Here is a 26,420-nt window from a genome sequence, read left to right as displayed (position 1 = left end):
GCACTCTAATACTCTTTATTCATTATTAACTTCTGAAATATTATTGCACGTTAATTTTAACAGTTACTTTACAAAACCACCTACCACTGTCTTGATGACAGAAAATGCTATAATGCTGTTGATGTTACATCAGAGCATCCCACAAACTGGTGCTCGGTGCGCAGCAGCCTAGCTCACGTCCCTCCTGATACAGCAACCATCCACAGTGCTTTTCTTCTCACCTAAACATGCACACACACACACACACACACACACACCAGTTGGAAAATACACCACTGGTTTTTTGTGTAAAATTCAAATTTAACCAATTTGCCTTCAGATTAAGAGATGTGAGTCTATAGTATAGCCCTGATGCTGAGTTTGAGGAGAAATTAAAAAAAAAAAAAAAAGTTGTTTCTTTTTTCTGTTGGCATTTGTAGGAGCTTTCTAATTTTTCTACTCAAATAATACTCAGCAGCCACTGATACAGTAGCACTAAACACTTATAGAAGTCAATTTATTGATATAAAGTGCTTTACAAATAGTAATATGTTATCCGTGTTAGTAGGGGAAACAGAGGCCCAAAGAAACTAAGTAATTCATCTAAAAGCTCATCTCATATCTTAAGTATTATTGGCCGCTTCATTGCTGTTCCGTTATTAACCACAAGCTCCCTTGGCCCAACCCCACAATTTTGGCTCAAGTAAAATTCCGTGCTGCGGAGGAGCTGTGTGTGTACACTGCAGGGCACTGATGTGTGGCTTTGACGTACAGGGTCGAGAAGGACCCTCTGCTTCATTTAACTCTTTATCGGGTCCATAAAACTACGGGGGGATACAAGAGAAGCCAAATGGACTATATGTTTTATGCTTGGTGCTTGCTCTAGAAAAGGCTGTGTATGGGCCTCATTTTGGGGCAATGCCTTCTCATTTTTCAGAGCCAGCGGTACACACGTAACGTGTGTACTAAACAGTCCAGGCACTTGGAGGGGATGTGGTCTTTTTTTACTGTACCCTCTACTTATCAATCAGAACATTTGCCAGGGGATTTGCCTCAATTGTAGAAGGCCTAAGAAAACAATGTAAGTCTCAGGCAATTCCTCAGCTGCCTTGAAAATGACACTATTGATTACTGGTGACTCTTAGAAGTCCTGCAGATTAGTAGCTGCATGTGTCAGAAGATTTGCCCAGGGCCAAAAAATTCCCAACTGGCTGAAGTAACTACTCATAGTATTTGAGAATCAAGATGAAGACGGAACACTGAAGTTTATCTAACTTCATGAATTTAAAAAATAAAAAAAAAAGAGAGAAACAAATTAATGCAATAGTTAAATCAGAAAATCACTGTAATGATAAATGACAACCCTGCAGCCTGCAAAATCTGCTAATAAAGTGTCTGCTGTGGTTGTTATTAAAACTAAACTTATAATCTATGATTATCCAACCATTAAGCGTAAGTGGAGGCTAAACTGGATATGTGTCAGACGATATTTTGCCGTTGTCTGGACTGAGAAAATTACTCATCAAATTTGATTTCTGATGCCTCCCCTCTCCTGAAGATTAGCCCCCTAAGGAGTTTACGGGCATTTAGAAAGATTCCTTCTGCCCTTTGCGTCCTCTTTCTCTTCAGCAGTTACACTGTAAGCTTTTTTTAACTTGTAGACTTTTAAAAATGAGTCCTGTAAAGTAGTTGTGCTATGGTGTGGTGGCTGGCCCCACATTAATTCTAATTTGCTCTAGGAGCATCCCTTATACTTACATAAATTTTTGTCCAGCTGAAACACATTACACCTTTAGCAACAGTCATCTGGATCCCTCTATCAGTCAGATTGTTTGAGTGCCTGGGTACTCAAACACACAGGTTTTTTACCAAAACTACATTATCGAAATAAAAGTTAAGAAAAAGACTCGTTCAACTGAGATAGTGGTTGGCACATGTTAGACTTATTTGATGGATGTATGCTAAATTTATTGTTGTCAAAAAATTGTTTGTACCATTTGACTAATGGGATGGATGGTCTGTTTAGAAGAGAAAATAGTTACATATGGCAATGGAAAAAGCTCTTATTTTGTTGGATGGCTGCCTACATACCAACAAATGCTACATATGCCTTCAGTCCTAGCTCCAACTGGATTTCACTGTAGCCAACAGAGCTGTGAATGGTGAAAGCAGTAGGGAGCATTTCTTACTGAGACCAACAAATTACATGACTATGATGCGTTTTACGTTTATTACTTCTCCTGGAACATGGTAGGTAAGTTCAATGTACATTTTATTAATTCATACATGGTTCTACACCAGATAATTCTTTTTAGAGGCTCTGCAGTTCCTACTGCTTTTTCTGTTACTAGCAAATATCCCATCAGCAAAAGAGTCCAGAGCTGACCTTTAAAAGATGAGGCTCTAACTGTAAAACTAACCATACTAAATACTAATTGCTTTATATGAAAGCACTTGCAGGTAATGGGATGGGTAGATTTACCAGATAGCTCAGTGATTTACTGACCAGCTTAAGAAAACAAAGATATTGGAGAATGATTTTTATTTTGCCTTAATCAGAGAAAATACCAGAGTTTAGACTGACTTGTGTGACCTTGTTCAGTGGAGGTACCAGCTCTTCGCTTATCTCGGCCTTCTTTTGGTGGAGTGAACAGGAGAGAGGAGAGGGTTGTCACCAGTACAGTTGTGTTCTGCTACAGACTTTTACCCAGTAAGAGCTGAGCTGAATTGAGACTGACTCTCTCCATAGGTCACTAAACAACGTGGAAACAATTTTCAGCCAGTGCTAACCTGACTGCCTCTGAGCAGGTGACTTGGAGGAAAAGGTCTCATACCCTTAAACCTTTAAAATTTGTTCTCTAGTTTCTGTATAGCAATCATCCAAATTACAGAGCAAAATATTTTATGAATAATATGCAGAGTACAGCCAAGTTTCTTTTAAAAACCTAACAGTCAATAAAGCATTCATGCTTTCTGGAATGAAGTTGGGCCTCTATATGTCATTGTTACTTTATTAATGATTTAATTTTAAATATTGCTATCCTGATTCGCAAAGGAAGCATTTTCCATTTTCCATCACTCTTCTGTTAAATATCCAAAGTGAGAATTTTCTGCTTACAGAAAAAGTAATTTCACAGGTGACCAAAACTGCTGAGGCCAGATTCAGAAAATGATAATCTCCTCCCTTCTTTCTCAAAATGTTCCTGTCCTTGTTCATTAGCCATACACAGCAAGAGATATAGAACAAGCTGTATGAAACATTGTAATTGGGCGTCTCCCACTGATGCCACATTAATATGTCATTAGACTAATATTACTGACACACTGATAAGATTTAGGACAGATCTGGAGTAACCTGATGAGCTGGATGTTGCATTTGAAAAGACTGAAATGATTTATACATTTCTCATTTATAAATTTCTTAAATTGCAGGGTGCCTCAAGATCTGGCAGAGATCCTACCATGTTAACACATCACTATAGAAAGCTGGTTGTCAAAAATATTTGCGAAGCAGTGGGGCATAATGGCGGTAGTGCTACTAAGAAGTCCATGTAAAAACAGAACAAACTTCTGACACGCCATACTCCAAGCCCTGAAAGCAAGATACCCTATATTCCCTGCAAATTGGCTGTGTAGCTGCAGCACTTACTGTATGTGTTTAGGACTTATTTTTTTACATTTTTACTTTATTTTTTTTTACATGAGGACATATAATCAGAGAAATTTAACTTTCTCCTTAAAGTAATCAGGTGATACACACTCCTACATAAAGACCCAAACCAAAATGCAAGTGCCTTGTTAGTCTGTTTGAGTCTTTCCACTAGTCTGATGAAGAAATGGACCAGAGCTGTAGTGTATAAGGTGGCAATATGTTGGATTTCTTTCTGGAGTGGGAATTCTCACCTTAAGTCCTGTTAGTCGTAAGTAGTTTCAAAGCAGGCAGTTCATGGTTTATACCTGATGCTCCTTTCTCAGAAGTAAATCTCAATGGCCAACATGCTGAAAATAGATTTTTTTTCATAATTTTTTAGATAAGTTGCAGATGGAGAACCTCTCCCCAAGTGACGTTGGAGCATGGACGCTGTCTTGGAGAGAGGAAAGACTTTATCTTTCCAAAACAGCTGCAAAGAAAGTTTGAAGGGCCCCTGTACCCCTGAAGTGCTGCCTGTCCTTCTCTTTAGCAGTGTGCTAGGGCAGCATGAATTCAGTTTGAATGATTTCAACATATCTTTATGCTGAAGAGCTTTGTGTTGCTAAGCAACATTTAGCAGGGTGTAAGCACATAGAAGTTGCCTTAGATGCTTTACGTGACTGTGTCTGCTCTCATACCTGGTTTCTGTTAGGTAGATGAAAGATGCCTCTGTGGGCTGATGCAGGATCAAGGTGTTCTTGAGAATGGCGTAGAGATCAGAAGCTGAGCTCTTTCAAAGCTAAATCGGCCATAGACAGAGTGCCAGCTAAACAAGAAGTGGGACTCACTTGAAAACCCATGTAACTATTCTGTATCCTTTAAACTATGAACCGTCTTCCTTGTTGCAACTGCAGGTCTGTTTACTTTCCTTCAAAGTGACAGGAAGAATAAAAATCTATTTAAAGTGTCTAAGGGAGTGAATGGTGCATCAGACACAAATAGCTTTTGTGAAGAACAGCATATAGCTAGAGTAGGTATAGAAAGTTAGGCAGCTGGCTTTTTCATACCAGTAAACAAGTTGGGTTCTTGTACAAGCCAGGCTACTCATGAAGTTGTTCGGAGAGCTTCAATCAAACAAAAACAAAAACAAAAACAAACAAACAAACAAACAAAAAAAAAGGAACTTTTCATGTCACTTTTAATTTCTGTCCCAGATCACGTATAAAGAAAATAAAGAGACAGTTAGGAGGGGACTTGTGGTCTAATGTAGTTGATGTTGTTACATTCTGTGCTTTGATGCAATGTCTGTATGATCAGATGTGGTATGTGCAGTACTGAAAAAATATCTTGCGCTAGTCCTTCAGGAAAGCGAATAGCTAAAGCTATGCAGCATCCTTTTAAGGAGAAAGATGTACCAGTGCCTTCTTGGAGGTGTTGAAAATAGGGAGAAATTATTTCTGTTGCGTGTACTGTAAATTTGGAAGTCCTGGTTAAAAATGCATTCATATAATGATATCTGTAGATAGATGATATATATAGATTTATTTATCTTTGTGCATATCATTATAATAGATATCTTTATAGATATATAGAACACACTGCCAAACTGGGTTTCACAGTTCCCTTTCCCTCCGTAGCCCCCAGCTCTGTTCCCAGGCACGTGAAAGCCCGGGTCTGAGGCTGGCTTGACCGTTCTCACTGTGGTATGGGCTCGTGCAGGGAGCTAACTGTAGCTCCCTGAAGCAGTTCATTTTTGTAGAACACAATTAGTCTTCTATAGGTTTAGCAACCAGTTGAGTGTGGGGGCAAACAAGTATTAGAGTAGTCGGATGAAGAGAGGAGGTGTGAGAACAGATCAGCTTAATAAGAATGTCAGATTTTACTGTGAGTTGGGAACAGTCCCCTCTGTAGTTGGTGGTGAGAGCCCGACCCTGCTAAAGAGGATGCAGGCCTTAGGCTACTTTCATGGCTCCTCCTTGACTGCAAAGGAAGGATAAGGTGAAATACTCTTAACATAGCCCTCTCAGTTTAATACCTAAAGTTAGATCATTCGAATCTCCAGTAAACTCAATCTTGCTTAAATGAAAGGTATGAGATTTCCTCGTCACTTTAGGATTTAAGTTGAAGAGGAATATTGCTATTTCTCTTGGGCATTAAACCCCAAAATAACATTTAAAATGTTCATCAAGTTTTCTTTGAAAGCTGTTTAAATATATGAACAAAAGGAGGAAGATGTATTATTATTTAGAGCTCCTTGGAGAAACTCCAAGGTTTAATTGCACTTCACTTTCATTTCCGTAAGAATGAATTTGAATGCAAGTGACTCAGTCCTGTAGTGCTCTTTCATTCCTCATCTTACTTCCTGTGAAAAAAAGCATTCTGGTACAGCTGAATCAGCCAGGCCTCCTCCCGCTGTTGATTTAGACATCTCTTTTCACTCCCAGCTAGTTTTCTCTTGTTTTAAGAATAAATTAAAGACAAGTTAGAAAGCAGCAATGTCAATTTTCATAATTATCTGAGACATGGTAGCTATAAATACCACACTACCTATTAAACAAGCATATTCAAGGAAGTTCGTTAGATGATATCCAGACAAGTTAACTTTTTACAGGGAATTCAAAATTTCTTTCTGAGATTTTCAGGCCGGATAACCTGTGCACAGCGGGCCCAGCCTGATTCTTCCGGGGGTCCTGCACCTGCACCTCTGTTTGTGTACATTTGCAGAAAAGCAATCGTGTTTCCTACGGACTTGCTGGGCGTATTCTCTGGCATCCCTCTGCGCGCTGGCTGTCTCTCTGATATGTCCACGCACCACGACAGAATCTCTTTTTTCTCCTCTCGGAAATCATGGGTTCTGGAGAAACCCAGGCCTAGTTATTATGTTCCTTGATACTGTTCTTCTGTTCCCAGGCCTGTTGCTAACAGATTTCTTCTCTCTCCTACAAAATACAGATTTTCCAGTCTTTTCAGTGTCTTCTTAAATAAGAAATGTCTTGACATACGCTTGAGATCTCTATGTGCAGATATTCCCCATAGTATCTGCTGTTCTAAACTAAACACACGTTAGAACTTCCTCTGGTAAGACAGTCATGCTTTGAGATTATTTATGGGACATTATGAATTTAAGACTTACAGCACAAGTTCCTTTGGGCCAAATTGTTCAGCCATTAGATAGACTTAGCAAAGCTAATGACTGTGTTCATGAAAGTGAGAACTGCAATACTGGATTGTAAACTGAATTTTTATAATGATGAGCCTGGTTGGTTAGTACCTATAGGCCGCTGATACTTTGGCCTAACTTTAAATAAATGGTGGAAATTGTGAGAATAGATTGAGAAGTCAGTGTGCTTTGTTATACTGACTCCTAATGTCTGTAAAAGTTGCAGAGCAGAGGAAAATTGGGCATATTGGTAATTTTCATTTTAACTTATAGAAAGAAAAGAAAGAAGGGCTTTTATCTCATGAAAAGTGAGGTTCTCCTTTCTGAAATTAGTTCATAGCCCCAATCATATTGCATTGGAGCACTTTACATGTTACAAGATCAAATGAAGAATCTGATTAAAGAAGCTATACTGGTAATTTTTGTCCTTTTCTGTGTCATTGACAAATACATAAACAATATATCCTACTTGCCTTGACGTAGAACAGAGCAGTGTGGTAAGTTATTGTCAAAGCTTAGGTAGTTCAGGTAGCAGTACACTTTCCTATTGCAGGTGATCTTTACAGTCAGAAAACAAAAAGGTTCAGTTGTTTTGTGCATTTTCCTGTGTTCTGTAAAGCTCCAGTGAGAAATTCTGTGTTCTTCTACCTGTTTGTTGTGTGAGTGTAGACCTATATGTGTCATGTGAGTAGTAAAGGAATCCTCTGTGTATACTTCCCATTTCTTTTTAGGACAGTTTAAATGAGCATGGGAAATTACCAAAAACTGGAGTAATTTCCCTGGGACTTACCCCTGGAGAGGAAGTAGCAATCCAGGTTCATTCACTGGCGATGAGCTGGTTGGCCCATTGCTGGCTGGTTGGTTTGGTTTCAATTTGTGTTTTTGATAATTTTATCCAGATCCAGTCTGTTCAGAGAAGAGATTTTTTTGCATGTTTGCATTGTGAGGAAGATGCAGGCTTTTTAGCCTCTATCTTCAGCAGGCTGAGGGACTTACAGTTACCATACTGGCATTTTTAAACTTTTCTTTTTTAGCTGTCTTGCTTACGGTGTTCTCACACATATGAGGAAGTATTGATAGTATTGAACTGAAAAAATACTGTGTGTATAGCTCCTGGTAACCTTGCAAGGAAAACAAGATGTGGTATAAAGAAGAGCTGCAGGGATTTGGAAGCCTGCCTTGTAAAAGGAAGCTGAAAGCTGCTTTGGACTAGCAAAGTGAAAACTGAAAGGGCATAGGTTGTCTCCCTAAAAATCAAGGGGGCTGGATGTGAAGCTCTCCATGAAATTCAACATTCATGTCTTTGCACATTTGGTAAAAGATCTTGCAGGAGGTTGAGTGTCTTACAAGGTGCTGAGAGGCTGCGACTCCTGTTTAAACCACCACAAGTTGGGCACATCCAGCAGCTTCTAGTGAGCTGTTCCGAACCTTAGCTTAGCTCTGTGCAGCTCTGCACTTCGGAGCTCACTCATTACGGACCATTGAAAAACTTTCTAAGATGCACTCATACTGCCAGATACTTTATAGAGATATCACTGTGTTGTCAGAGCATGGTATGTCTTCTGTATGCCTCACAAAACGTGAACCCAAAAATATAAAAAGTATGAATATATATAGATTGGGTAGATACACTGATTTTTATTACGCACTTGTTTTTCTAGATTTTTTTTCTAGTTGCTGTCATACCTTAAAACTAGCAATCAATCTCATGCTTATTCTATCCTTCCTCAAGCTTTCTTGCTGTTAAAACTTATGTTTTAATAAGACGGGTTCCTTAACTTTTATATAAAAAATATTTTTAGCGTGTGTAATATGTAACATTTTCATCTACCCTAGGTGAAGGAAATGTGTCTTTTACAAAATCTTAATACAAGACTACAAAACTGTAGACAAGAGACAGTTCCTGTATAAGCTATCAGTGCGTTGTTCAATTCATCTACATGCAAAGCTGAGGCAGTGGTATTCAAGAAGCATGTGTGCGGCCTAATTGAATTTTCCATTTTGCATTACTTCACTGTTGAATACGTGCAGGCTTAAAAGATTCAGGCTAATAAAACTGGCATAATTCTACATGTATATGATTATCTCTGTCTTGTCGATGACTTAATCCCGGAGTTAATGTTATTTATTTTTCAGATGGGAGAATGACCCATCAACTAACAAAATATAAAACTGACTCTCATGCTACATAATAGATATGCAGAGCTGGAAATGTCCTTAAAGTGTTTTTTTTTTGTTAGTTTTGTTTTTGTTTTTTTTTCCCCCACTAGTTTGAAAATGAATGCAACAAGATCTAGCTCATTCTTGCTGGTATATGATTGTCTCCTGCTGCATGTTGTCTGAACAGCAACAGGCAGGCAGGGTGATGGTAGCTAGAGCATGATCTTTAAATTGTCTTTTCTGTTAAACTTCTTAATAGCTCAACAGTAGTAGTGAGGACTTGGGATTCTGTTGTCAGAGCACTGATTTGCCTTATTTTTCTTTCTTAATGACTATAAGCTGTTAAGATACAGAGCACATACAGATGTAAACACTAAACATAAAAGGAAAAATAGCCTAGGAGAGTCAGGGTAGACTTAAAGAGTCAGGCACTTATTACCACTTAAGTTCCATGTATAGGGCTTGGACACAAGAGACCAGTGGGCAGCTTTGAAAATCCTGGTCTCCCTACTGTCTGCTTTCCATCTTTTCAGTACTCCATATTTTGACGGTTTCTTTAAAGTCTCTGTCTTGATAGTTGCTTAAATAATATTAATGTCTCTATAAGAGAAAAGTTAGGCAACAACTCTTATCTATTAGACATTGTTGTTAAAGTAAAACATGATACCTTCTTAAAAGTGATATACCAGACAGGAAGACGACGCATTCTGCTCCTGAGTGGAAACATCTTTTTGGCTAAGGAGCTGAAACAACCTGAACAGAGCTCAAAAAATGCCATGAAGATGCGTATGAGACTTATCCCAGTGAAGGGCACAGCGCTCCATCATGTATAATCAGGGGAGATGTAAAGGTTTGAAAAATCTCCTCTCATAATGCAGTTCTCTTTGTGCATCTTCTCTGACATAGTGGAGCAATTGGTAGTGGGAAGCAGCATAACAAGGAATCAGCAGTGAAAAATGGACAGAAAAGTGTCAATATAAGACTAGAGCCACTTACCCTGGCTGGCAGTTACAGAAGGGTGAAGATGCTGGTTTTGCCCCTAGCATTGTCTAATCGAATAATAGACCTGGCATCTAAAACAGACTTGCAGTACCTTCTGCAGCTTTCTGTGTCTTGTCTCCCTATTTTCTTTTTCTTCTTTGAAGGAGAGTTGTTTACTAGTGTGTATAATCATAGCTTTGTTTTACTGTGGTAAGGTTGTCAAGCAACACACCAGCAAGAGTCCGGAAATATCCCCAAAAGGCCATCCAGAGCATTCGTGCAAGTAATCAACAATGATAAATTTAGCATGAAACATTTGGCCATGTGAGCTGCAGACTGAGAACAAAAGATCTCTCCAGCTATGATGGTAGGAACAGGGATACGGAGACTGGCTGCCCCCCCCCAATCCACTAATTATCTGTGAAAATGAGGGTTGGGGGTTGCTAACGGGATTAATTATTTTGTGCCTGCTGAAAATTATGGTGATTTTGAGAAAGTAACAGTCAAAGAAAATGTTTCTTTGCCAAAAATAGCACAGCTAATACATGACCATGTGTTAAAGTTTTAAGCAAATGAATCCTACCAATATCAGTATTGTTTGAAGGCTTAAGGAGTTGAACTAGCAGCATGAACTAGGGCAACCTGAGAGAGTAAAAACCTCTAGGACAGATATGAAGAGATCAAAGAACCTGTGACTTACCCCATTAGTTTTGTGCACCTGTGACAGACCCAGGCCCTGACAAGGAGATGGTCTTCTGTCAGCTAAGGTGTGTTTATACAGATGTGGTAGTCTTCCACTATTTTCTGAAAATGTGCTATTCTGGGGGACAGAACCAGTGGGAGATGAGTGGTGAAAATCTTGCAGAGGTTTGCTTTTCAGTACAGGTTTTCTGTGACAGATGACGATCTGGGCCCAATTCTGTTCTTATTTTTGCTGATGGAGATTTTTGAGTGTCATGGAAAGAAGAGATGCTATTAATGGTCTTACTGGGTGTTAATGGTACTGCCTCAGTAGAAGCATAATCATTCCATTTATTATCAAGAACATGCAACTTCTCCAGAAAATACCTAGCTTTTTTACTTCAGGTAAAGAGAAGTCTGTTTCCTGGACTTTGGGTCTTTGTGGGCCTACTCTTTTGTGGAGACCACTAGCCTATAGGTTCCTCCTTCTAGTCAGCATTTTCCAGATCTCTCTCCAAGATATCTGTCATTGTACAATTATTCTAACTGCTTTTAGGAAAGAGTTGTGCAAAACATATTTACTACTTTCTTTTGTACATACGTATTGGTATTAAAGAATACTTAGAAAAAGGACACTTTAAAAAACAATGAAACTTGAAGAAGACAACAAGATTACAACTATTCATAGCTCCTTTAGCTACAATTTTGAAAAAAATCTGACAATATATCTTTATATTACACTGTACAACCTTTGAGGCAGACATCTCCATCACGTACAGACCACGGTATATTAGACAGCACACTGAATTCTGCATTAATGACTTTCAAATAGTCCTCACAACTCATGATATTGCTTGAGCTGTGGGAACAGTTTTCTGTGAGGCTTACTGCCAAATCCTTCACTTCTGTTATTCTCTTATGAAACTGTGGCAATTTAGCACAAGCCTGTACTAAAAGCTCACATTTTATATACTCAAGAAGTGCAAAAATCAATGCATGAGCAGGTAAAGAAATACTAAAATGCTAGTAGTCTGAAAGGGGGCTACTTGCAAACCCATTTCATCAGTCTGGATAAGTACCCCAAAGTCAGGAAGCTTATCTGGTCCATCTAGATTTCTTGATGATGGAAGTCATGTGAAAACAAAGGATATCTGAGACTTCATAGTTTCAGTCATTCAGAAAATACCATGAGAAACTCTTACAGTTCTTTCTTATTGCATTTTTTCTGTCTTCAGACAAAGCAGAAAATGAGAACACTGAACAAGTCTCAAAAAGTAACCTTTTTTAAAATCTCCAACATTTTTGGTTTATATCTAATGAAAAAAATGATGTACACTTGCTTGATGCAGCTGACTTATCCCTGCCTAAAATGAGTGTTCGTATTTGTTTATTTCTATAAATAAGACATGAAAAGGATGTTAGGGACCAAATTCCAACTGAGTGTAACTCTATGAGATTCAGGGAGTTTTACCCCAAAGATTTAGTGACCTTTTTGGTTGTGCTTTACAGATGTTTTGTAATGAAAACAGAATCGGTATGAATCTTCATTATATGGACAAAGCATTTCATTCTGTGACAATCCAGCTCCTTTAGAAAGAATAAATGCAAGACATTGTCCTAATCAAATGGCCAAAATGCCTGTTCTTGAGGGGATGTCAATCCTGAGTTGCTCAATGGTGGGATGTTTCCTGATCTACCTACCTCTCTTGTTGACTAGTCATAGGTCCTTAGCTTGGCAATACAAGTGCTTTGGCATCCTGTCATTTTCCCAAGAGACATTTTATCTTTTGCATTCCAGTTTCCCGTATCTGCTCTGCTGTTTAAATAAAGAATAAATAAATAAAGAATAAATGGCCGTACTCAAAATGTGCCCCAGTTCCAGAGGAACTGCCCATTCTCACTGTGCTGTCCATGTTGCAGGGAAGCCTTTGAAACCTCTGCTGTCTCAGAACACACACTTTTACTGTGCCCAGGCTCCTAATGCAGAGCCCGGATTGCAGCAGGATAGAAAACCATGGGAAATGAATTCAGTCACACATGCTCCTGTCCTCTTCTTTCATCACCTGTCACACAGAATGGGTTCTGATAACTGCTTTTCCCTTTTATAGGCATCTCAGAATATGAAATTTTTCTTAAATTATTAGTGATTCACCTCACCAAATTATTCACTAAAACAGTCTCCTCAGACAGAAATTAAGCTTTAAACAGAATACAAAGGTCCCAAATTCTATTTCCATAGAATTTACATAGAAATTTTACATAGAAATTTACATAGAAATGTTGCCATTTCATGTGTCTCTGCATGTATTTAATGGTAAAAACTTAAAAGTGTAAGTTTAATGATCTTACAATGGAAGAACAGCTTGCAGATGATTCTAATGCATCCAGATTCATGGTTACATTTTGTTTTTCAAAGGAAATGTCAAGCCAGATCCCAAAGACAAAGAGCCAGAAGAAATACGAGAAATTACTCATCACATTATATCCCAAAATAAAGCAGTAGGTACTTGATGTCTTCTGACAAAAGTGCTTCCTGTAAATTGCCCAGACTAGATTTTTCGCATGTACTTTTAAGAGTCAAAGAATCACCAGAGCTATTGTTTGCTGATCTAAACCAAAGCAAAGCTCTGTTTGCAGTTCAGCCACCTCTAGTCCATGGAAGTTTAAAGGGCTTTTGAAAGACTGAACAAAGCGCATGTGGCTAAGACAGAGCGCTTGTCTGCTTCAGGGAGCAATCCAACAGTTGCAAGCCAGAGTCAATCTGTTGCTTGCATGACGGCACAGATGCAGGTACAAGCAAAGGCCATGCAGTTTAGTGAGAAATGTGGAGTCAGCTATGACCAGATTCAGAGAAATGTGATCCTTTGTGTTTGAGGTACCTGCTAGACAGAACTTGTGCCATGGCAATATTTAATGCTCCAGGTGGCATAGTGTCTCATGAAGCAGTCTTACTGCAACCCCTTCACATTCATCCTGCAACAGGTTGCTGGTTTATACATCTCTTGCAGAAATGTTTTCTTCAGCCAGCAAAAGGGAGTCTGTAAGTGATGCTGAAATTATTGACAATGAAAAGAGATGAATATTTCCTATGCTTAATTACATACAAAAATAATGTTAGCAAGAGTCAGGAACTCCAGAGTTTTGACTTTCCAGAGCCTGGGTTGCTTTATAGCTTTAATTCTCTATACTTTATCCTCATGCATATGCATTATGATTTACTGTAATAGTTTTACCACTGGGCCCCAGTGGCCCTCGGTGCAGTACGTGCAAATAGCTGTTTAGTTCTATGTTTTGTCCTTGTGGTTGACAACACATCCGTACTCCCCTCCAAAGATAAAATTAATAATCCTTCCATGGGTTTTTCAATGATACAAGCAGAATTGCAGACCAAATGGTTAAAGCTTGGCAGAGTTAAATGGTATTTGAAAATGAGGATGTTAAAATGGAAGTCACCAGGCACTGGTAGCAGGTACTGCCATTCCTACCTGTATTCAAATTCGGCCATTGAAATGTTTTTAAAGTGACTTCAACCAGAGCAGGCTGCTTTGCCCATTGCAGGATGAGTCCGAAGGGGTAAATGAGCAGCAGTTGTATCTAAGATCACAACAAACTATTTTCCAGGGGTTGCTCTGAATCAAGCCTAAAGACCGTGCAGACACATAAAAACATCTGCTAGCTAATTTCCAGAGTACTTGATGAGCTCAAAGTGTGTATGTTCAAGTGAGTTATGGCTGGGAAAGTGACTGTAGTTGTCACACCTTTAAAAAGATATGCACAAACATATCCTTTGCTGTGAATGCCTATTCAAGGACATCACAGATCTATGGTGATATTTAATGCGACTATGGTGACTATGATGTATTGAAGATGGCCTATACATTTTCAGTAATATGTACAGCTATGTATAAAATGCCCACCAGGAAGAGAAAATTCATGTTTCATATAAGGGCACATATATAAATGGGAAGCTTTAGTCCTGTGAACTGGGCCTGTCCAAGCCCAGTCAGAGAAGGAAGTTAATCCTCCAGATCTATGGAGACTGTAGTTCAAAAACCTGCCTTCCAAAGTCTTGCTGTTAATGGTGCAGCCTAGACCAAGCACTTTGTTCTCCCTGCTCTTTGTCTGTGATAATTCACCTCCAGAGCAATATTATAGATCAGTCACTCCAAATCAAGAATATTTGCATGCACTTATGTGTAGTTCATGCTAAGGAGGGTAAGCCAGAGCTAATCAAGCTAAAACATCATTTGTACACTTGGCAGCTCCCTGCTAACTTTGAACAGTCCAGTACATTAAAGCATAAGGATCAAAAGATCTAGAACTGAAATAGAGCTGATTTTTAAATGGAATGAGTGTAGAAGTCAAGTGCCTCATGAGAGTGGTTTCTACAAAGCTAAATAATGGATCACGTTAATACCTCAATGCAGGCAATAGATTACCCACCACTGGCCAGTGGTTTTCAGACCTCTCTGGCTAACCATCATAGTGTCTGCATACCTCCCATGCATTTAAAAACCAAAATATTTATTTTTCAGAACCTGTAGGAAGAACAGCTTGATAGATATCTATTGTTTGTTGGATTACAAGTGAAAGCAAAGATCAGCCTCTATGCTGATCAGGATTTCCTACTGTGTGAAGAGATGAGTATTTTATTTTTCAGATCAGGTTGATTTATTTTATTTAAGATCCTTAGATCAGGACACTAGGTATCCATACCAAGCTGAAGCTGTATTTTGTTTCCCTTTATAAAAATGGCATTGTTGGCAATATGCCAAGGCTTTTTTAAAAAGGGGAGTTCATTAATGAAATAAAAGGCACACACAGTTACATAGATCCCAGATTCAGTGTGTGTGTGTGTGTGTGTGTTAGTGCAGTGAGGCTAGCATCTGTACTTAGTATACTTACTCTCCTTCTAATCACTTGCAGATACTCAGAACCTGTTTATGCATAAACTATTTAACCCATCCAAACCTAATCTAAATTTGCTATCTCTCTGTAGAGGACTCACAGCTCTCTCTCTTTACTCCAGACAAGTCTTATTCTGAGCAGAGGAAAATTGCTTCCTGGCATCGCCTTGTAGTTGTCTAGCCACCAACTTGGGCTCAACGTGACTAAAACAGAGCCTTTAATCTTCCTCTCCAAGCTACTTTCCTGTCTTGTCCCTTCTTAATCACTATGGACAACACTGCCGTCCTGCTGGTTGCTTGGGCCAGTAACTGGAGTGTTGTACTTGTCTTGTAATGCTGTGTGTGTCCTCACAGTCACTTTAGATCTAAATCTTGCAAAGTTGTTTTTTTTATTTTTTTAATCTTAGATATAGCCTTTCCAATCCTGCCCACACAGCTAAAATGCTCATCCAGACACTCCTCATCTCACATCTTGATTACTGCAATGTCCTTTCTACTGACCTTGACAACGCATTTTGCCCTGTCCATATCTATCTAGAATGTTGCTGCCAAGGCCGTTCTCCTAGCTTGTTGCTTTAACCGTATCATCACAGTGCTATAGTCAAAGATAAATGCAGACAGCGGAGTTTAATTTTGGCAGTATTTCTCATTTACACCAAATAAATGAACATACACTGTTCTATTTAGCACCATTTGACTGGTTTCCTTGTCCTAAAACATCCAGGACAGAAGCTTGCATTCACTTCCTGCTTGCCATCTCTCGGCTCCCTCCACTAGCTGGCTTCTGGTGGTGGTTTGCCCCTTCTGCTTTTCGAATCAGCATCCAACATGCTGTCATCTTTATGCACTGGAGAAAGGGATTGCCCAGAGGTGCTTTGGGTGCTTCGTTATTCTTCTCAAACATCTACTTTGCCATCATATATGCAAAAATAATGTCATGTTGTTAGTGTATGATGGCACCACTGATCGTACTGACCAATATTATTTCCTGAGCATCTCCATTCAGTCTACCTGAGTGCATCTCATCTCTTTCCTTAAAGACAGATTTTGAGTTCCTTTGGGCAAGGACTATGTTTGAGACACAGTTAATGCAGTAGAGCTCCCTGTCTGTGACTATTAACTATAACAAAAAAAAAAAAAAAATACTGGTACATAAGTCCATATGTTGGTGTTCTATGGCTATGCATATTGAAAGTACATGATCTATCTTCACATTTATGCAAAGCATTAGTTTTGCGTCCCATCCAAAACCACCTGTCCGAGGAGCAGTTACAGAGTTATACTTAGCATTTACACATATGCAAAATTGACTATTTTCAACATATATGCATAGAGGATTGTGTTTACATACTATGGATATACTAGCCATGAATAATAGAGTGGGTGCCTGCACACATAGAGAGAAGTTTAGAGGGAGAAGAAAACTTGCCGGTATTAGTATGTGTATTCTTTGATCATTTTATTATTTTCAATATAGTAAACAATAATAGCAATGATTATGTATCTCAAGAAAACATTTTTTCATTAAGGAGAGGAGAAAAGAGAGACAGAAAACTTAGATCTTCTGCCAGTATTCACCACCATCTTCGGCTAATCTGATCCAGGGAAAAATCCAAAATTAATACTGTCAAACTGAGCAGCAGATGTTGAAAAAGAATCAGGCACTGCAAGAAAATTGATGTGCCAGTGAAAATTAGACAGGAAATTCTCAATAAGTAAAACCCAGCAGGTTACGGGGGCACAGAAAAATGGACTTAGATGATCTAGCCAGTTCATTTTTGTGTAACCGTATTAATGAGAGGGTTTTTTTCACTGATTATATTTGTTTAGTAATAAGAAGTTTTTTGTACACTGTTTCTGCAAAACAGCTTTTCTCCATTCATGGAGGCCTTAGCCAGATTGACCTCACCTTATTTACTGGTGAGACTTTCTGTGCTCTCTTCTAACTTGTCAGCACTCAGTTCTCTTCAGCACTCATTGCTTGCTTTCATATCTGGGTGCAGACAAAAAGGCTTTGGTTGATTGTTTGCAGGAGTAGGAAATACATTTACATTCATCAGAGTAACGGGTTTCCATTTCCAGGGGTTGAGTCAGGGAGCATCTGAATTTAGAAGCAGCCTGGTTTGCAGAGTTGTTGCAGCATCAGTCTTCAGGTGGCTATGAACAGTCTCGGCGCTTTGGGGGTATGCAGTTTATGTTATCCCTAGATTGTTCAGACAAGAGCCCAAATGTTGGAATGGCATCTGTGGATTTTGGGGTCCTTTTGCCAGCCACAGCTGCCAGGCCTCTCATTCAAGTTGTCAAAACAGCCGTGATTTGGTCAAAAATTTTTTCAGCCAAAAGCTTCACAAACATAATAATTTGAAAACCAAAAAAAGACTAATCTGTGTCTTCTAACTCATCTCATGTTTTCTCTCAGATAGCAGCTGCTGCTTTAAGTTGCACACAGCATTATTATTTTTATTTCCCCGGTTTGACTCATTTCTCTTGAAAATAGATCTCTTAGCTTGTTTTTGGCAAGCAGAGAATTCTGGCCTGACTATAGATTTTTCTCTCACTTGCTCACACATACTGTGCTTCCTATGCCATTTTTCCAACCCTTTAACTGTTTCTTCCCTCACATATTTGCTACAATACTGGGGCCTCATGCATAAGCATCAGGCAGTATCCATGAACTAACAGTGGCCTGGAACCAAGGCACTGACTCTGTTAACGCATTTACAAGTAATGACATGTTGAGTAGACTAAGCATTTTTCAAGAATATGAAAAATTACTCAAAAATTTAATTTACCCTGTTTACGTGTATGTGTGTGTTTTAGAACTGTGAGAGGAAGACTGGAGTTGTCATTAATGTTACTGGCTTTGGTGAAATACGTGTGTCATTCACAGTTCCACTCTGCTCGTGTTTCTTGGGACAGCTCATCAGCTATGGAGTGGGCGTAACAGTTCTTTTCCTGATTTATTTGTGGGGACGGTAACTCTGGAGAACCAAGCAGCACACACTTCGTGGCTGCTGTCCCTACTCTTGAACGAGGTCTGTGGACAGGATACCTGGGCGGTGTGAGGTCAGGAGCAGACCTCCTCCAGACTGCTCTGGTGTAGGCTCTGGTGCTGAGCAGAAGCTGGAATACAAATAATACAGCAAGAATCTTTGCTGACAGCAGGATAAACTGTCCTTCTGACTTGTCATATCTGCAAAGGTACTAGACCTTGCCAACCTGAGAGTGTAGCATAAGGCCTAGACTTCCCCGGGGTGACCTGCCTCACTGAACAGGAGAGAACTAGTGCATGTCCTCATAGTTAGAGATCCCCAGGAAGTATGACCTTCGCTCTGTGAGGTGAACAGCTATCCTGAGAACTGAACTGCTGTATTTGGGCAAAGACAGGACAGTAAACCTTCCAGCTGAGGTGGTAGCGCAGCCTTCTGGCATAGAAGCCACTCCTCCCAGCTTGGTATCATCAGCAGACTTGCTGAGGAGTCACTCTGTCCCCTCCTGCAGGTCACTGGTGTATAAACCAAACACGACTGGACCCAGTATTGACCCCAGGGGCACACCAGTAGCCACAGGCCTCCAGCTAGACTCTGTGCTGCAGATGACAACCCCCTGAGCTCTGCCCTTCAGCCAGTTCTGAATCCATCTCACTGTCCACTCATCTAACCTGAGCTTCCTGAGCTTCCCTGTGAGGATGCGATGGGAGACAGCGTCAAAACCCTTGCTGAGGTCAAGGTAGACAACATCCACTGCTCTCCCCTCACCTACTCAGCCAGTCGTTCGATCGTAGAAGGCTATCAGATTGGTTAAGCATGTTTTCCCCTTGGTGAATGCATGCTGACTACTCCTGATCACCTTCTTTTCCTCCAGATGTCTGGAGATGACATCCAGGATGAGCTGTTCCATCCCCTTTCCAGGGATGGAGGTGAGGCTGACTGGCCTGTCATTTTCTGGGTCCTCCTGCTTGCCCTTTTTGAAGACTGAAGTGACGTTAGCTTTCTTCCAGGCTTCAGGCACCTCTCCTGTTCTCCCTGACCTTTCCAAGATGTTGGAGAGTGTCCTAGCAATAACATCTGCCGGCTCCCTCAGCGCTCATGGGTGCATCCCGTTGGGGCCCATAGATACGTGGGTGTCAAGTTTACCTAAATGATCTCCAAGCCAATCCTGGTCGAGAAGGGAAAGTCTTCCTTTCTCCAGACTTTCCCTTGTGTCCCCAGGCTCTGGGGTTCCTGAGGGCTGCCCTTAGCAGTAAAGACTGAAGGCTTTCAGAGCATTCAGAGCTTGCTGAGGTTTAGAGAAAAGTTCACCTGAACTCTTTGTTATTCCTGTCCCTTTTTCTGGCTCTGCATAGCAGCACTGGCAAACAAAGCAGGTATTTTAACAAAGCTGATGCAACTGAACAGGTCTCATAAAAAAACATCCCAGGAACTGCATATTGATTTTCTAAGGAGTAAAGTCTCACCTTAGTTCTCCATATGTTTTTTTTTTTTTTTTTTTTTTTTTTTTCCATATTTTAGGCTTGGGTATGAGTTTAGTATCTTGGGCTAATTTTTCCTTTGTATGAGACTGGAACACCAAGTGAAATAGCTGGATGTGAAGACAAGCAACCCTGAGCAGCTGTGGGTTCACACAGAGTCATGCACAACGAAGTGAGTCATTCTGCAAAGTCTTTACTAGACAGTGAGGTTCTGAAGTTACTGTCAAGCCTGGATGAAGTGTCAGGATGAGAGGATAATATCAATACATACCCTGTTCCGCTTTATAGGATGTTTTCCTGAATAGATTACAACCTGACGGACCTCCTGGATGAATTAATGAATTTGGTGGGGTAGGGAGAATAGAGGGGGATGTTCTGGTGTATCCAACTTGAGGTACCATAACAAACCTGATTTTTACAGTCTGAAATTCAGGCCACTGAATCCTGAACAGAACTGACTGGAAAAGCATATATTTTGCTTAAAGTGTTGCTTTGCGTTAAGCATGTACTTAACTATTTTCCCAAGCTGGTACTTCTATCAGGTTTTATTAGCACTCTTAGCACCCTAAATAAGATTGGATTAAAGAAAGGGAGCAAAATGTGTCTGACAAATACATCAGCTAAATGACTTCTTTTTCCCTGAAGAAGGTTCTAATGTTTTTTTCAGATCTGCAGAGGAACTAAAGTGTTACAAGAGCACTTAGCAATAAACATTTTTAATGGAGACCCATATCCCCAGCTTAATTTCTGCCCTCAGTCATATTGCATTAATCAATACTAGTGATGTTCCTAGTGGTTTCATTGTACCATGTGAACAATCTTGCTGTTTGGAATTACAGAAACATGCCTTGAGTGTATTTTGATACTCAGATTAATAACAGGGGATCCAGTATAGATTTTAATGGGAAATTGTTTGTGTATGTGCATGCACATCTGTGTTTTACTGTTCACTGGTTTCCTCTGCATTGAATAGTTATGCTCCAATCCAGCACTCGTAAATGTTGCAATACTGTAATACTGGGTATCAGAAATGTTAAAAACTATGACAATAGTAGTTGGAGGGAAGTGATTAACTAATTAATTTGACTTTTCTTCCCTGCAAATTCTGTACAAGTTCCTGAGGCATTTTATTATTTAGTGTCAGTCACACAGCTGCAATTTCTACTGCATATTCTTGGCAGCATGAGTCCTTGCAAAATTTAGGCTATGCCAAGTTGACACTCTATCATGTGATATTATTGAGCTTTTCTTTTCAGGTGCAGGTCTTAGAACTGAGATTCTGAAGCTAATATGTGCAGTTATTCACAATTCCTTTTCTGAGTGGAATGTACTCCCAGGGCAAACAGGCAAGTGGGACCTTAAACAGGCAAATGTGATCTGCAGATTTAAAGTGGGCTTTCTGAGGATAATATTTACAATTATTCACAATTGTGTAGTTGAATTTGATTTTCAGTGAAATTTACTCCTTCACCAACGTCCAGCGAGAGATATAGGCACGATTCAAATCCATTTCAAGCCATTTTTAGAGAGCTCAGATGGGCCATTAGGACTCTGTTCTGGGGAGTTCAGCCCCTGGGAACAGTCTTTGGTTTCTGCATATCATTTTGTTTTCACTGCTGTGCATGGGGCCAGCAGTGCTAAAAGCAGTTCAGCCTTTTAACAGAACTTCACCAAAATGCAAATGAAAAGTCATTGCAAAAAATCTCTAGAAGCAATTTTAGCACTATATTTGAGTATTTTAAGAGTTTTTCAAAATATACCTCCAACTGCAAACACAAAGCACAGCACAGAAATGTTTACAAGAATGTGTACTTATTCATTACTCATTGCTGAAGAAAAAATATACCTCTGATATTCCTGGAAAATTCAGCCTAATTATTTCACAGGCTGATGATTCTGCAGTATTTAAGGAAAGGTTAGGGGTTCTTCAGTCTACAGGTAGCCAAATTAAGGAAGAAAATTAAAGTGGCTGCTCAGCTTTAATTTTAAATGGTTCATAAATTTCCAGGCAATAAACAGACTTTTTTTTTTTTTTTTTTTTTTTTTTTTAATGGGGGCAGATTGTTCCTTGGCCTATAGGATCTGAAGGCTCATGTCACTTGTGTTCTTAATGTAACTTTCCTTTAAATAATGCACTTTTATCAGGATACTTTTGTACAATCTTCCAAAGTCTTGCTCACCAACACATCCCAGGTCAATATGCTCTTTGAGTGGGTCAGTAGAACACCACTGCCCTTCTTCTCCATTACATCATGACAACAGAACAGACAAGGATCACTGTACTGAAGCTGAGCTTTCACAGGGGTATGGCCTTAGACCTTTTGCTTTTTATACAGGTTAATAGAAACCTCTCTCTACAGGTAACAGATTTTTTTTTATGTAACAGGATTTTTTATTATTATATAATAACAAAACCAGACAACCTAAAGCTATATCTATATAAATTACTACAGACTGCGCCTATGCAAGTACTCAAAACAAAATATAGCATGGAAAACCATTTTTAATAGCAATACCATACATTTATTAAATATGCTTCCAGTTACCAAACTGCTTTGTGACTTTTCTCAGCCATCCTATTTCAGCAAAAAGAACTGTAAGCATAATATATATATACTTTTATGGTATGCAGAGGAAGAGCCTTTCACTTTTGATGGATAAAGTGTTTGTATTCAATTTAAAAACTATTTTTAAATAACTGCACTATAACAGTACATAAATTGTTGGGATCTGCCTGAGTTTGTAGTAACACACGCAAGATATACAAAAGATTTGTAAAGGAGTTATATTCAATATTCATAAAATAAGAAAACATTAAATCACAGCAGCTCTACTACTCTGAAGATAAAAAGTGCTGTCTTGAGCAGTATTTACAGATGCACCTTTGTACACAGACAGAGAGGAGGAGATTAATTCATAGATTTTTGGAGAACACAACAGAGACTGGAAACAAATTCTTCCATTTTGCCTGACATATATACAGTAGAGATACTCTTTCCTGCCATGAGAAGAAAATCTACTTTATTCATTGGATGAACCTTTCTTCAAAATCATTGTCCTAATCAACCCCTAATCTCTGTAGTTCTGTTGTATTCAAGATTTTCTCCAGGCCTCATGAGTTATGAAATGTGTTTTCAAACTATGTGAAAATAGCTATATCTCAGAAACAGGAAACATTACTGAAATTCTAGTTCCTCAAGCAGTTTGAGCTGAAAAATGCATACTGTTTCATTTGTGTAAATAGTGCCTACACATGACATTAGGAAATTATTGCGTTGGCCAAAACACAGATATCACAAAAGGTAATTCGTGCCTCAAGATTTTGCATGACAAAGGAAGTGTGGACAAAATGCTGCATGACTGCAGAGGGGAGACTAAGAAATTAAATGCCTTGCCAGTGAGTGCATGGCAGGAGTGAGGGAGACCGTCTTAGATATCCTTCATCACAAAGCATCCGTCCTCCTTTGCTGAGCCAAAGGGATAAGGGGTGTAAGCTTCTACAGGTCTGAATGGCTGTTGTTAGCTCTGTTGCCCTTCTCAGTGGAGCAGGGGTAAGATATGTTGCTGCCCGGAGCATGCTTCGCCTTCTTCCAGCTGCTGCCCTGCCTTGTTTCCTCAGGGCCCAGGTGAGACTTGCTCATTTTTTGCTGTTGCGTTGTGGCAGCAGCAAGAGATGTCACTGAGAGAAGCTTGAGTATATTTGTCCAGGCTGGTGCCCTTCCAAGAGAAAAGAGGGGCATGGGATGGACAACTGCAATCCAGACAGGACACAGCCAGGCTACACCTGCAGCTCGGGGTCTGGGGAGCCAAGGTACTCTGATGGTCAATCACACACAAAGGATGAGCATTTTACTGTGAGCTACAAAAATAAAGGAAATAAAATCCTGTGAATAGTAAAAGGACTAGTGGGTGCTCTTGAAAGTGAATTTGAGTTTAGACTTAGGGAAACATTTTCCATCATTAAAAAAAGCCCTGAAGCTGATGACCTGGGGGTGTTGTAGAGACTGGAACATCAGAGTTTTTTATGGTCTAATTGGGCAGACTTCTCTCAGATACGACAGAGGAAGAGATGATTCTGTGATCCAGTCTAGGGACTGGACTGTATCCCCTCAGGGTCTCTTCTGTTTCCATTCTGAGTTCTGGCCCAACAGGCTGACAACCTAGAAAGACAAGCGAGGGTACACCAGCTTGCATCGAGGGCACATCTCCCCTGCCTTTCTCTTCTTCATTCCCAATGCTGCTCGGTCTGTCTCACGCTGACTCTGGTGGGCCGGGTGTGCTTGGCTGGACAGAGGTGTTTAAACACATACACAAAAGGGGCAGAAGTGGATTTAGGCCCTTACGTTGTGCAACATGTCTCCAGGAAGTCAGGAGGAGAGCAGCAGGCATAAGGAGACCGATCATCAGGAGACGAAACAAATTAGCACTGCTTTGCTCGAGACTTGAGTCAGCAGAGCAGATTCAGAGAGCAGTTGCTGGTCCACTGCCAGCAGTAAAATAAGCCCCAGGCAGGGTCACCTCTTCTCCCCAGGCCCAGAAGCATGTAGTGGAGACGGCTCTGTCCAGGGGCACGAGGAGTCACAGAGCATCTGCTCTCCCCCTCGCCATCTGGGCTGTGCAAGCAGTAAGCAGAGGCTGAAGCTGGCACAGGAGCTGCCTGCAGCGGTCCGAGCAGGACAGTTGGTGAGGACGTCACCAAGGCCCTTCCTTCACTTCTCCATCCCGCGCATCCCCGCTCTGCGCTGCTGGCTCCCTCCTCCTGCCCGCGCGGCCCGTTCCCACGCGGCAGCAAAACTCTGCAGCGTGGGTCTGGACGCCGGGACGTGCAGCGTTCGCTCTGCGTTCGTGTTTCCTCGGTGTAAGCCGTGGCCGTGCCGCCGCTCGGGGTCCGGCTCAGTGCCTCGGTGCTCTCCTGAGGTTGAGGCAGGTGCTGGGTTTGTCGGAGAGACTTTGGCACCCGAACCTGGCAGCGGAGCAGGGCGCTGCCTCCGGCAGCAGGCCGGGGCCCTGCTCAGGCCTGGCCGCCGGCCGCTTCTGGAAAGTTGCTGGAGGCCCCTGGGTGCCACCTGCACAACGCAGCCGCCGTGGCCACGCGACCCACGTAGCGCAGGAAGGCCTGAGGGGTCCCCCAGGCCGGGAGGCTCCGTCGCCCTCCGCGAGGGAATCTCGAAGGAATCTCTCCAGAAGGTTTCCTGATCTCCCTGTCGTCGCCCACCCGCCCGCACAAGCGGCCAACTGGGCACGAATGAATTACAGCTTCTCATCCCACTGCCGTAAGAGCAGGTCAGGGAGCAACCCCGCAGAGGCCAGGGTGCTGCCGGCCACCGGCCTCCCCTCCCGCCTGGCGCCGCCAGGCAGCCTCATCCCCCGCCGCCGTGGGGCCCCGTCAGCGGAGACTGCACCGCTGCCTTTACCTGCCCACGTCAGCTGTCTGAGGATGCCCAGCGCAAACGAATGACTTGTTCTAACCATGGCAGAAAGGGAAATTTGGGCCAAGGACATACCCATAAACCTCCGGAGTTTGCGGGAGTTCAGGGAATAAAGGACAGGAAGGTTCTTCAGCAAAACAAACTGCTTGTTCCTGTCTTCACGCTGCCTAGGATCTGATACGCAAAAACACTGAAATTAGATGTCCTTGCAGCATTTCCACCCTTGCACTGGATATCCTGCAGGTCCAAACACCCCTGGACATGTAGGAACTTCCACAAACTTCTTAGTTTCTGAAACTGAAATTGGAGTCTGCTGGCATTGCCGTCATCTACTGAAGAAGAAGGGAAAACTCGAAATCTCCACAGGTAAAAGGCAAGTTAGTAACCTACAGATTATGTTTCTCAGGATGAACAGGCACCGTGAGTTACAACTAATGCCTGGTTTTGCTGCTGTACCCTTGGCAGGTAAGTGTCTGCTGACCGTTAGTATGGAAATCTATCCCAGTATGGCTAGACCTGGAAGTTTCATGATTTCATGCAAATTAAATAAATAATTTTCAGAGTGAGACTGTTACCCTTGATTCTTTCTTATTGTTACATATCTTCTGGTTCTCCTAGCAAGTCCTTGCATGTTGTTGTTTTTAGTGTGAACTATTTTCTTGCCATAAGCTGAACCAATGTAGCTTGTGCTTCGTTGTTTCTATTTATACGTGGCTTTTGTCTCTCTCGGTTCTTATTTCTAGATGCTAGAGGAACCAATATATGTCAAGTTTGTTAATTTTTTTTATATAAATCTATCTTTCCTTTTACTCCTACAGCATGCAGTCTCTATGACTGCTACGTCATTCCTCTCCTTTAGGTTTTTCAGTAACAAAATCCAAGTGATTATATTTTCTGATGAAGAGTAAATTCACAGACAGTTGAATATTGGGCAGAACAAACTCCTCCTGGATTCAGGTTAAATTTAGTGAATAGTTTAGACCAAAAATTGATTGGCATGTGGAAAAGCTGAAATGTTTGA

The 26,420-nt window shown here is 40.8% G+C and overlaps 1 long non-coding RNA gene across 1 annotated transcript; it reads right to left on the bottom strand.

Annotated features, from left to right (window-relative positions):
- Positions 1-4,791: 4,791 nt before the first annotated feature.
- Positions 4,792-10,099, bottom strand: LOC134144792 (uncharacterized). Its single transcript, XR_009959490.1, has 3 exons — positions 9,927-10,099; positions 7,561-7,676; positions 4,792-6,549 (listed from the first exon to the last, which is right to left on the bottom strand). It is a non-coding gene; the product is annotated as an uncharacterized LOC134144792 (long non-coding RNA).
- Between the last annotated feature and the right edge of the window lie 16,321 nt (positions 10,100-26,420).

This window comes from Rhea pennata, chromosome 10, assembly GCF_028389875.1.
Source record: "Rhea pennata isolate bPtePen1 chromosome 10, bPtePen1.pri, whole genome shotgun sequence".
NCBI lineage: Eukaryota > Metazoa > Chordata > Aves > Rheiformes > Rheidae > Rhea > Rhea pennata.
Note: the sequence above shows the minus strand (reverse complement) of the source record. Positions and strands in the feature narration are given on the sequence as shown.